This window comes from Macaca fascicularis, chromosome 12 (genome assembly GCF_037993035.2).
Source record: "Macaca fascicularis isolate 582-1 chromosome 12, T2T-MFA8v1.1".
In the NCBI taxonomy this organism is placed as follows: Eukaryota; Metazoa; Chordata; class Mammalia; order Primates; family Cercopithecidae; genus Macaca; species Macaca fascicularis.
This window is the reverse complement of record NC_088386.1, coordinates 21,985,991-21,999,992: the sequence shown is the minus strand read 5'-3', so window position 1 is coordinate 21,999,992 and position 14,002 is coordinate 21,985,991.

Here is a 14,002-nt window from a genome sequence, read left to right as displayed (position 1 = left end):
CAGGTAGAAGACTGAACTTTATCCTATAGGGATTTAAAAGTCACCAAAGAGTAGAAAAGAAAGTGACATTATCAGGCCATTCCGGCAGTAGTGGGAGGGAGGGAAAGAAAGAGGGAGGGAAGGAAAGAAGGAGAGAGGGGAGGAAGGAGGGCGGGAAGGAAGGAAGGAGAGGGAGGGAAAGGAGGAAGTTATGACTTCCTTAAACGCCTGTCTCCTTTGTTCTTAACCACTATGGATTCAACCACTGTCAATGACAAGAGAACCAGAAAGATAATCTGAAGGAGAAAGTTTACTGGAGTCGTGGCAAAATGGAAAAGATTGGCCCATGAGTCAGAGAAGCCAGGAGGCCAGATCTCGTCCCTCTGACTTGGAGAAGTTCGTTGTATCTCTCTGGACTTCAGTTTCCTCATCTGTAAAATGAGATCATTAGATTTTAAGATCTCCAAGGTCTCTTTCTATTTTAATGTTCTTCAACTCTCAAAAAGAAAACAGAGGAACGAGGAAGAGAAAGAAGTAGGCAAGGAGTCCAGATAGGACCAACAAAGGGAAAAAGGAAGAAGGGGAAGTGGAAAAAGCCAGGGTGTGATTGCTCCAAATGAGATCCTTGAATGCTTAGATTACCCCCAGCAACACATCAGTTCATCTAGGCCAACCATTCATTTACAGGGTGTGTATTTTGTCTCAGATAACATATGTCACTGTTTTCATTTACTGAATTTGTATCTTTAGTAGTTAATGTTGTGATTTTCTCTAATTTACTAAGCTGTATCAGTGGATCAAAAGTGATGATGATGAAAAGCGTAACATAGATATTATAACTCAAGACGATAACATCTGACTGTAAAGAGAGAACAGGTTCAAGGACCAACAAAGAGCTGTGAAGCAGTATTTGCTGGGAGAAGTAAGAACATGACTGTGATTATCTTATACAAGCTAACAAAAATGTAAGACTGTAAGTCAAGAATAGGAAGTATGACCAGAAAACTCTGAAAATCGGGTTGTATCAGACGGTAATATGTTTGCCCCTATGCCTCCAGGGTGGCATCTGTTATAAAATATTTTTCAATAACAGCAAGAAGCCACAAAAGCTTCAGTGTCATTTTCCAACAAAGTATAGTGACTTCTCTGATGGAACGATAAAGTTTTACCGGAACAAGTGCAAGCATTACAAGTGCTTCCCAATACAAAATTGAAGAATTTTGTAGCTAAAAGTAATGGAAAACACAACACTACAGAGGCATCGTAAAGTAGGTATTATTTATCAGTGAAAATCTATGCTGTAAGAGAAGATTATTTTCATTTGGTCAACACTTATCTCGTGAGCCATGATGTAAAGTGGGAAAGTACATTGGCATCCGTTTTGGTGAAGTTCTGCATTAAGGAAGTCATTCCCTGCATTAAGGAAGTCATTGGTCAGTTATTGGATGTAGACTGTCCCTTAGTCAAGGAAGTTTATCACTCAAGGCAATCCCCTAAAAAGACGGAAAGCCACCTTTCCAGCAGCATTCCCAGCAGCAAGAGGAATTTGTCCTTCAGTCCTAATGGAAGATCTGAAAGTGCATCACATATCCAGTCCACTCTGCCCCTTGCATTGCTCGGATTCCACTCCTCTAGGATTCCTAGAGAAAACTTAGGAAAGGAAGGTTAATGAGATGAGATAGCCCCTGTCACTATAGCTCATCTCTGGACTGCAACTAACACTCATCATTTCTCACCTCTTACAGCCCCTTTTAGATTCCCCTCACCCTCAGCCCAGCTCATCTGTTGTTCGCGCGCTGGCTCACCTGGTGGCATGACCCAGACCCTCATAGGAATCTGAGTCCCTGGTCACCATGCTCTTCCCCCATCCAGGGTAGTTGAACTTGTCCATCTACTGTCTGAGGTGGGCAAGGGGGTTCAAAGAGGTATCCAAGTGGATCACCTGGGTGCCACATTCCTCCTTGCCTTCATTGTGTAGAAGTAGCCCTACCTCTCTCTGATGATCAGAGTCAACTACCCCTGCCAAGATGGTGACTTCTCTTCTCGTCTGCTGATTTCTTGGCTCAAGGAACCCTGCAGTGTGCAGGCAGCAGTCAAAGTTTATAGTACAATGGAACTCTTGACTCATACCCTGGCAGAAGTATTCATGATCCCCTTTGGGAGCCAAGATCTCTCAATCGTAAGTCCCAGAGTTCTGGGGATGAGAAGCACAAATTTATGTGCTATTGTGCCCATGCACAACTCCTGTCTCCCTCCCAGCCTCCATCCCTACCACAATGGCTGCTTTATTCATGAGCAGCCATTGGGGCAGTTGATGACCGAGGCTGGCTGATATTAACTGGCCAAATCATTTTGTCTATGTGGTTGTTTAGTGCCTCTGCCATGGTGGATGCTCTCTAGTAGGCTTTAACATGAAAACCAAAAATATTCCCCCTTCTTTCTCACTCCCATAATGTCCATCTACATGTGTCTACCCCAGACTTTCTTGTTCCTGATAGTCCAGTCTTTCTCCTCCCAGGTCCCTGAATAGCCAGCCAAGCCATTCACCACTGATGTTGAGTCAGTATATATTCTAACCTCTAAATCACCTCTCCTTCCACATAAAGGTGTACCACTCAAAGCTTTGCCCATTGGGAGCACATCCCTTCACTACTTCTTTCAAGGCCACCCCAAGAAGGGCTGTTGTGCAACCACCATGATTTTCAGCTTAAACACACGTACCAAGTCAAGCCATTCAGAAACCAAGCTCAGGGTTTTTTCCTCTTCCACCAGCTGGTCATAAAGGATCCATTTGCAATCACAGAAGCTGAGGGAGGGACACTGGTGCAGTCATAGTGGGTGACATGGGACTCTGAGTGCCCTGACTCTACAGCTGTTTTGTGTCCTCTGGTCCTATTCATGCTTAGCCCTGGATGAACCACTTTCATGTTACTATGTGCTGTTCTTGGGCCTTCCCAACCTTATGAACCTGGCAGAATTCAGCCTATTTGGGGCAATTCTGGCTTCATAATCACTTGGTGTATCATGTATTAAGTATACAGTCTTTAGTAGAGCCCACAAGCTGTTTTTCTTTTTTTTTTTTTTTTTGAGACGGAGTCTTGCTGTGTCGCCCAGGCTGGAGTGCAGTGGCCGGATCTCAGCTCATTGCAAGCTCCGCCTCCCGGGTTTTTACGCCATTCTCCTGCCTCAGCCTCCTGAGTAGCTGGGACTACAGGCGCCCACCACCTCGCCCGGCTAGTTTTTTGTATTTTTTAGTAGAGACGGGGTTTCACCGTGTTAGCCAGGATGGTCTCGAACTCCTGACGTCGTGACCCGCCCGTCTCGGCCTCCCAAAGTGCTGGGATTACAGGCTTGAGCCACCGCGCCCGGCCTCCTTGCTCTAGAAATCTATCGGTCTATACTATAATTCTCCTATTGGGTCTGCCATAAACTCTACAAGGCATTTTTTCCTACCACTGATACCTCCAATACTGTAGAGTCTTCCTGGTCATACAGTATAAACCAAGCCTGTACCTGCTGCAGAGCCCTTTTCTGCTCTGGGCAATAGTCAAAACTGGCCTCTTTCCATGTTACGAGCTACATGGACTAGATCAGCACTCCCAGATACCGAATATGCTGCTTCCGCAACCAGAAGTAGCCTACCAAGAGTTGTGTATTGTGCTTCACTCTTTGTGGTGAAGGTACATGAGGCACTCATTTGTCCTTTTACTTTTGAGGGAATATCCCAGCAGGTCCCAGAACAGGAGCCCCTAAATATGTTACTGATGTGATAGATCCCTGAATTTTGTAGGGTTTATCTCCCCCCCTCTGGAGTACATGTGTCTTACCAAGGTATCCATAGTACTGAACATTTTTTGCTCATCCAATCTGATTAACATGATTTCACTGATATAATGGACCAAAGTGATATTCTTTGGGATGGTCAGTTAGTTCAGACTATCATATGACAGAGGACAGGGGAATTAACACAGCGCTGGGACAAAACTGAAAATGGATACTCTTGTCCTTTCCAAGTCAGAGCACTCTTTTCCAATAGGGTTGGATCTTTTTTTCCAATAGGGTTGGAAAGGAAAGCACTAGCCAGACCAGTGACCACATATCAGATATCTAAGGCCATGGTATTCTGCTCAAAGAAGAAGTTGCAATTGGGGCTACTATTTGGTTAAGTTTGCAGTGGTCTGCTATCATCTTTCAGGATCCATCTGCTGTCTTCAGGTGTCAGATTAGTGTATTAAATGTAGATGTGATGGAGACTCCTACCCTGCATCTTTAAGAGTGGTGCTAATATCTGCCATTCCCCCCAGTCCTAGAGTACAATATTATTTTTACTTTGCTAACTTGCCAGTAAGATAGGAAAAACCCACTTTGATGGCTTCCACTTGACCTTGCCCACTACTTTTGCTTGACCTCTTACCCCACAGGCCAATTTCCCCATTGTGGGGGTTGTGCCAACTACCAAGTATATTTACTCCAGTTATACTTCCAGGAACCAGGGAAATGACCACCAGATGGGTCTGCAGATCCAATGAACCCATAGTGAACCAGGCCTGAGCCAGGACTTTATTCATTACTTTCCCTCCCTACACCCCCACTCTAAGAGGGGGCCTATGATGATGATTTAGGTCTTCAGTGTCCTAAAGTCTCTCACCCTGAGCCCAGAAGTTCTCAAAAATGTTTGGGTCTTCCCCTTCCCACAACATAAAGTTTCAGAATATACAGTCATATATTCCTTTGGGGAAGGACTGGGAGACTCATTTATGACCAGACTTACAATGGTGTCTCAGGATACTTCCTCCTGGGGACATGAACTCTCCTTCAGTCAATGGGTTCCTGGTCGAAAGACTAATTCAGGTCCAAAAATTGGGCAAGGGATCATGAATTTTACTGTGGCAACATCTCTTAGTCTCCTGGTCATCCTCCCATGATTTCTCTTAAGCAATACTTTCATTGACTGACCACCTATATTGCCCTTATGGACACTGAGTTCTATTAACTATCTTCATAACCATCTACAGGTCAGGCCCTCTTGGATGCCATTTGACATAGGAATGCCATTTGACCTTATTGTTCATTACAATAGTTGTACCTACCTGGCTTCTGACAGGTAATGCTGCCACCTGGCCTCTTATGGTTTTGGGTTCCTATGATCCCCGTTGTTATCTGTGAGCTCAGTTCTGTAACAGCGTCTCTCTATTGTCAGGCCTGGGATACCCGGGAGCCACACCACTGAGCTTTTTAGCAATGCTGGTGCCCCCCTCTCCAGCACATTCCTTATTGGAGTGGTCAATGATGTGTCTTCCCGGGCCTTCTGTAGAACATAGTCATCTTGTAGATTTTTCACCCTTATAGTATATCCTCTCTCACGTGCTTACTTCACTGAGCCTCTTAATTCCTTCTTCCACCATCTGCCACAAAAATTTTGTCATTTTGGCCTCAATTAGTGTTGACCACCACATTTTCATGCTTCCAGGAGCCATCCTACCAATATGTTTGTACCATTCCCTGGGAGTTCTTCCCAGAGTGTTAAACCCTTTATCCCAGGGGAGAACTCCCATATCGATAAACTCTCTTTTATCAAATGTATGATCTGCCCTCGTCAGTCCCACATCCTCAGAATCCAGTCATCTCCTGGGTCTTGCTGGTACAAGTTGGCTAGGTCCTGCAGTTCTTTGGGGGGCATAGCCCCTTCCCTCTCTGGGAAGGCCCAGCAAGTCCTCAGCTTATGTTATGATTTAGCCCTAATCATTGACCTAGTGGACAAAAGAAAGGAGAGGGGAGATCCTACCAGGAAGGAGCACATGTCCTGCAGGGAGAAGCCTCGATATCTTTAAACCAGAAGGGAACACCATTCTTGATAGAGAGATATGGGCCACTTCTTCAGGTTCACAAGGTTCAGGTGAATCTCAGGATTCAAGATTTTTGGATGCACCAACCCAGATGTCCCTATCCTGTATCTCAAAGGCTATTCTTTCCCAACTAAGGCCATAACTTTGTAATAGTAGAGCAGCCTCGGTTGAGACTTTAGCCTTCCTTGGAGCTCAGCAACTCTTCTACTTAAATCCTGAGCCTGATCCTTGGCTCTTTCTCCTCCTGAAGGAGATAAAAGCCTCTTCATATGCTACCAAAGAGACTGTCTGGATTTTACACTTAGATTTTAATTGCCAGTTAGTCATGCTCAGCTTTTCCTTATCTTTTTTCAGAGCAGAGTTTAATTACAGCCACCAAATTCCACTGTCCTTAAAGTTCCCATTTCTGCCATATTTCTCAAAAGCCTAAACATTTCATGAGCTATCACATTCCTTTCCATGTTTGTGCCATCCCAGTTCACTACTGTCAAAAGTTTTTTTGTGTGTTTTTGTGAGGTTTCTTGAGACAGGGTCTCATTCTGTTGTCCAGGCTGGAGTGCAGCGGCACGGTCACTGCTCACTGCAGTCTTGACCTCCCAAACTAAAGTGATCCTTCTGCCTCAGCTCCCCGAGTGGCTGGGACTACAGGCACGTGCCACCATGCCTGGCTAATTTTTGTATTTTTTGTAGGGATGAGGTATTTCCATGTTGCCTAGGCTGGTCTGGAACCCCAGGGCTCAAGTGATCCTCCGGCCTCAGCCTCCAAAAGTGCTGGGATTACAGGCATGAGCCACCATGCCTGGCCGGCAAAAGTTTTAATAGCTATACTGCCACATTGAGCCCGGGGTTCTCTGTGCTGCACCTACCACCAATGATGGGAGCCTCATTACCACCAGCCAGCTCATGACCTAGACCTAAAACCCCATTCCAGTGAGTGCTTGATCCTATCTTTTCTGGAGCCAGCTATCACACATTGGGTTCCCCAACATGCAGGATGTGTTTTAGGGGTTATTGGATTAACACCTATGGAAAGGAGGAAAAGGAAGCAGGATTGGTCAGAGGGAAAATTTAAGCTGTGATCAGGTCCTAAGCCAGCCCCATGGGGAGGATGAGTGGGGATGACCCTTCAGAGGTGCTCTGAGTCGGGCTGAGGGGCTGGGCCTCTCTACTGCACGGGGATCGATCAGCCCCTGGAAGGAGGTGTGACCGTGGCTGAGGTCCTTTTCTTCAGCCCAGGCATCCCCGGAGAGCATTGACAGCTGAGAGCTGTCTTCCAGCAGCATGTCCAGCAACTTGGGGGTGGGGGAGAATACATTTTTAATTCCTAGAGGGGAATCCAGACAGTGAACATCACAGTACCCACTACCACAAAGGAAATGGTGACAACTGGGAACATGAGGAAATTGCAGTCACTGATAGATAGTGACATATTTTGGCTATTCACAAGGAAGGAGGTTTTGAAATGAAAGATGAGATAAAAAATAATTTCTTCACGGTCATTTCTATGGTTTCACGTGACTTGCTATAAGGGCATATCTCACTGATATAGTCAGTATCTTGAACACCCTGAACCTGCATGGCCATGAAAAGGATAAGATAAAGGGATTTTTAAAAGGCTGAACTATGGTGTAAACAGCTCAAAAATACAAAACAACAAATTGATTTGTTCCAGCATTTAATGGCTTTTCACACTTGTTGGAGAGGAAAACCTATTATGTATTATTTTATGTATTTAAAAACACACCTAAATGTGGCAATAAAACATAAAAATATACTTTCAGAGCCAAATGGAAACCAAGAATAGACTAGGAATCCATTTGCTGTTATCTCCTGATGTGCAGCATTCAGTCGTCCCCCATTTATGTGATAAGCTCATCCTCTGGGCACCTGACAAAGCATGGAACGTGGTCTTTAGAGAGAGCCCTTGCCATAAGTTCTGGATCTGTGTGAGACTAAACTATCCAGAACCAAATATATGTGCCTTTCATCAAATCTTCCTAATTGCAAAATATGATTTTCTAATTTAGTAAAAATAGGAAAAGAAATTAAAATATAAAAAAGATGAAAAGAAACAGTAAGCATAGAAACTGACCTAGTGCAGACCCTGATCAATGAGTCAAGTGAATGACACAAACAGATTATGGATGTCTCCATGAGAGATTGCCAGCAATATTGTCCATCCCATTGCAACAGAACAATTATCACTTAATTTTTAATGTATTTTTCTCTTATGACAGATACAATTTGTAATCAATTTGTTATAATTTACCTAAACCAGTGGAGAGGGCTCTGGCACCACCATACACACACAAACACATCCACACACTTGCACACACACACCCCTCTACACAACAACTAGGGCAAATATGCTTTTACCTCTAGTCTTTATTGAGGTTTCCCTATAGGATATGTGTTTTCAACTGAAAAAATATTTAGGTTCTGTTGTTAAAATCAAGATCGAAGACAACACCACTAAATTATCTGGAGCTCTATTGTTAGGCTATAAATTTATCTAATTATTCTGTCCATTTCCATGACATTATCCTGTATTATTGTCTCTGTAGTTCTTTACTGCCACTCTCACGTCTGCATATTTACTTGTTTATTTCATGCCTCCCCCACTAAAAGATAAGCTCATTGAGTACAAGAACTGTGTTTCTTTATCACTGCATCTCCATCACCTAGAACAATGTTAGGCACATGGTTCTTATTTACTAAATATTTGTTGAATAACTGGATGAATGAAGCCTTTATTTATCCATCTATCCATCTATTTATTTATCCATCATGTACCTATTCATCCATCCTGTGAGAAAGCCTTCATAGCAGTGAGCTCGTTTTATTATCTACTTAGTTTTGTTATCTGAATATGGTTTACAGATTAAATAAATACAGCATGTGAAATAATATTCTAAAAAAGTCCTAAGGTGAAAGTCCATAGGCCCAACAAACTGGTAACTCAAGGAGTCATCTTCCACCTCCATTTCCCCGATCCTCCCAAGTAGTGATGACAGTAGGACAGCCAGCAGAAGAAAGAAAGTGGACCTGAAGCAGGCATTGCTGGGAACTTATTTGGTCAAACCTATTATGCTTTATGCTGCCTTCCTATTTTAATACCTCCTCCCAAATACCTTGTTAACTCAGCCGAAATCACCCCTTTGTAGAATACAGTACATACCACATGCTCAATAATAACTTCTTTGTTCTGCCCTCCCCCTACCCAGTACAGTTCCATTTATTATCTAACCTTACTCAGGCGTTTTCAACAATCTTTTCATGTTCCTCCACACACATTTTCTAAAAAGCCAGCTGTGCAATTTAGACCATCCCTGGAGATTATTGACCAGGTCGAGTTTGCATTTATGTGCACATAACTGAAGCTGACATGGCCCTTACCAGAATTAATGGCTCTTGGAACAAGTTGCCTTCACAGCACTTTACAAACAGCTTCATAATGCTTCTGAAAGCAAGGCAGGTTTTAATTAATGGCATTAATAAGTAAGTAATCAGAAGTGAAAAAAAGTGTCTGGACCAATAGGAGCAAAGAGTGGAAGGTGAACTTGGAGTTTGTGCAGGTTCAAAGTTTCCACCTGTCTTTGGAGTGATGCTGGGGAGTGTTTTGTTAGCACTGACCAGGAATTACTTAATGCTGTCAAACTTGGTTTGTATGCACACGATATCATTTTGAAACACCCGGTGCTTCCTTCCTCCCACCCTCTCTCTTTAGTTTCTCCTCTTATTTAATTATGGTTGCTCTATTTTATAAGCAAGGCAGCTGTCTGAGTGGGGAAGAGGTGCAGCATTCACATTCATGGTTTCCAGTTTGCTAAATGTAAGCCTGCCTAATCCTTTCGTATCATTGGATTACTCTCCTCAAGCAAATTTTCCCAGCTTTCATCATGAGAATGGGCTCCCTGCCAAGAAAGCACTCATCCCAGCTCAGGTCCACCTGGCCCTTCCTGATTGTAGACTCGTCAATTCGAGGCCATTAAAAGGCTTTCAGACTATGTGCACAATCATTTCTGCAAGTCACATACAAAGTCTTTGTTTCATAGAATCCTAACCTGTATGCAGGATTCTGTTCTGGATTATTTTTAAAAAGAGAGACAGAACGCCTTTGATCATTTGGTCAATTTTCTTTTAATATCATCTAGTTATGCAAAATAAATTTATGGTTTATTTAAATGTAAAGTTTGAACAATAACCCAAGGTCAGATCAGAGGATTTAGGGAAGACCATACACCTATTAGAACTAATGCCCCTCGACAGGAGGCTGCATTTGAAAGGCAGGCAAAAAAGCCATCCCGAAATTCCTACAAACTTCATAAACTACATCAATTAAAGTTTTAGCCGATTACAAAAAAAAAAAAAAAATGTTCATGATTATTTGCTGCCTAATTCTCTCCACAAGCCAAAAGAAGGGGACCTTCTTGGATTTCAAAAGGAAAGGATTCTTTGTGACTGCAAAACAGAACAAGGCATTTGATTCACACACACACACCCCCCTCTGTCAATCACATCTAATATTCTGAGTATGTGTAAACTCTCTGGTGGAACCAGGACAATAGCACCTTGCCATTCGGTCGCTGATTTTGATCCCACCTCAGCTAAACTTTAACAACTGTAAGCAAGCAATGGGAGCGGGGTGGGAGACAGTGTTGAAAGAGCCCCTTTCAGACTCAGGTACCCAGACTCCAGGGATTTACGGACCTAAGGGTCACATTCATTGCACGGACAGACACCCCAAATTTCACCTTGAACGCTACGTCTGTTTAAAGTATTATGAAAACAAAAGGTTCTTCTGTACCTTTTCTACTTTTACACAAAGCCTCCCGGAGCCTGAGTGAATGAAGCATTTGCTATGTTGAATGTGCACTCAGGAGAAATACACGGGGTGGCTTTCCATCACACTATTTTATTGATCTACTCTAACCTAGCATATCAAAAGTGTCAAGATAGAAGAATGCATTTTTGGTGGCTCAGGGCCTCCCTTTCTTCACACCCTCTAGCCTTCACATTGCTTCCCAGAGCCATCACAGCCAAGGGAGGAGGCAGGGGGCACCCTTACCATGTGCCCCCACCCACATAAGAGATAATGTGGGGGGAAGAGCTCTGCCAGCCTTACCTTCACTACTCCTTTTCCTCCAGTCTTCCAGAAGATGGGGCAGGAAGATCTTACAACCCACCCTCCAAAGGTAGCACCTCAAAATAATAAAACAGAAAAAAAAAAAAAAAAAAGATGGCACCTTTAGTTTAAATAAAGTAGTCCAGGCCAGGTGCTGTGGTTCACACCTATAATCCTAGCACTTTGGAAGGCCGAGGTGAGTGGATGATTGCTTGACCTCAGGAGTTTGAGAGCAGCCTGGCCAACATGGTGAAACCCTGTCTCTACAAAAAAACACAAAAATTAACCAGGCGTGGTGGCTTGCACCTGTAGTCCCGACCACCTGGGGAGCTAAGGTGGGAAGATCGCGTGAACCCAGGAGGTGGAGATTGCAGTGAGCCAAGATCATGCCACTGCACTCCAGCCTGGGTGACAGAGTGAAATCCTGTCTCAATAAATAAGTAAAAATAAAGTAGTCCAGAAGAGCATGGAACTTTAAGGAGAAGAGTTAGAAAATGCCATGCTATTTGGGGGCTGACAATATATCCTCTTTTAAAAACAAGTTCCTTTGAGACAAGGGACCATATATTTTTATGAAGAGAAAAGGGTGACATCTAACAAATGGTCTACGCTGATAAGAAGCTCAACTAGAACTCAGCTTTCATTCATAGAGGTCTGTTTGGCTTGAAATGCGCCGATACTCCCAAGTTTCACTTTGCATTTCCGGGTTCATCAAACCCTCAGATTCAGTATTGAAAGTCAAAGTGAAACCCCCCATGAAGAAAACCACGCTGATTTTACCTGCTTTAATGTCAATATTTTGACAAATTCTGACAATAAATCAGACCATCGCACTCCACACTCACCTGTTGGGGCAGACTGTCTCTGACTTAGGATGGCTTGACTTATGACTTTATGATAATGAAAAGGCAATATGCATTCAGAAGAAACCATACTTGGAATTTTGAATGTTAATCTTTTCCTGGGCTGGCAATATGCAATATGAGACTCTCTCATGATGCTGGGCAACAGCAGTGAGCCACAGCTCCCAGTCAACCAGGCAATCAACAGCGTCAGTGACCGATACTCTATAGTGGACCAAGTGGTCAGTGGTTTTTTTTTTTTTTTTTGGATATTGTGTTTTGTGTTTTCAAATACCGTCATGTCTACAAAACGCCAATCTGTGTCTCCTGCTTCCAGTGAGAAGAAAAGGAAGGCAGTTACTCTTGAGATGAAACTGAAGAGAATTTCCCAGCATGAAGGCAGCAAGCCAGGAGTGGTCATCAACCATCTTATCCTTTAAATGCATTTTTGACTTCCATTATTTTCAGCGTACTTGGGTTTTCATCAGGATGTAACCCCATTGTAAGTTGAGGAGAATCTATATATAAAATACTTCCATTAAGTGTCAGCAAATTTGACTCGTCTCAAAAAATGTCCACCAATGAGAAGATTTTAAATAAAATCAAAAGCCTTCATGCTTATCTAAAAATGTTTTTAAGGAACCCTCATTGAAGGTCTCAATTGAGCCAAATAATTAATGGTTAAGAGAGGGAGAATTAGGCATTTGTCAATATTAACTATTGTGGATGCTTTCTGAAAACTTAAATGCCCTGAGTCCCTCAAAACAAAGACCCAAAGTAACTATGCGCATTTCTGCATTAGTACACATACAATAACACTGTCAAAAAAGGAGAGAAACTGGCCCAAAGAGTGAGGACAGACAGGAGGGAAGAAAAATGTTGGAAAAGCCTGGGCAACATGGGGAGACCCCATCTCTAAAAAAGAAAAAATTTTTTTAATCAGCTAGGTGTGGCAGTGTGCGCCTGTGGTGCCAGCTACTTGGAAGGCTGAGGTGGAAGCATCGCTTGGCCCCGGAGGTTGAGGCTGCAATTAGCTATGATCATGCCATGGCACTCCAACCTGGGCAACAGAGCAAGACCCTGTCTCAAGAAAAAAAAAAAAAAGAAAAATGTTGGGGGGGGAAAGTTCCCAGGATGGGTTTCTTTTAATCCTTTATTGGAACAGGTAGAATTTTCACCTGTTACTGGAATAGGTATGACTTAAAATGTTCATCTGGTTAGTAATGTTCAAATTAGACCTGGGTCAAAATTGCCCTGTCCAACTTGCCTGGGGCTGAATTTGGTTAGTTCAGTTTACTGGGGGGCCATCTTCATCGCACCTGGACATCATCCTTTGGTGCTCTTCTGTCACCCTGAGGGACAGAGGTTAGCCTAGGTTCCATGAGCCTCAGCATTGCTGAGAGCCAAAGAGAAGAACTAGGAAGAAAGCCAAGATGCTGGGAATGTACAAACAGCAGAGCAGGAGTGGCCAAGTTAAGGACCAAGGTCTTGGTCACAAAGCCAGGGCTGCGTGAGGTGGGAACGAGTCAGTCAAGAAGGTTGGGGCAAAGAAGGGGGAAGTTGTGGGGGAGGTGGGACAGTTCCTAGAAGACTGTCTGAACTACCCGCTGTTATCAGCGTGAGGATGGCACCCTAGTCTTGCTGGTGAGTGGTTCTGGGACTCAGAATGCAGCAACCCAGAGTATGGCACTTGGGCACACTGAGTACTTGGAACTAAAGGAGATTGGAAGGCCTCAGAAGCAAAGTCTTTCTGACCTTCTCCTGCCCTCCTGTCTTCCACCTCTCGTCATTTCTCCCCCAAAGCAAGTCATACAAACCAGAATTCTCCTTCCCCAAGGCAGATCATAGAAAATAGAACCCCTCTCCCTTAAAGCAAGCTGTAAAACCAGAAGGATCACTCTCTCCCTTCTCCCTTGAAGACCTTCATTCCAGAGGGGTCCTGTCCCCATACCTGGGAGGAGGGAATGCTGCACAGAGAGGCCAAGAAGAATTTGAACAGACAGCCTCCCTGGATTTCCCACCCCCCCAGTCTATCACCATTACACCGTACCCTTTCTCCAATCACATTTCTACACGGTTGTCCATTCTTCATTAAACCTAAGCAAAAAAACAGCTTTCTCTGGGTCTTTGAGTCTTCATTTTTGAAGACTTTCATGTCATACAAACTTTGATTAATATAGTTGCTATGTTTTTCTCTTGTTGACCTGTCT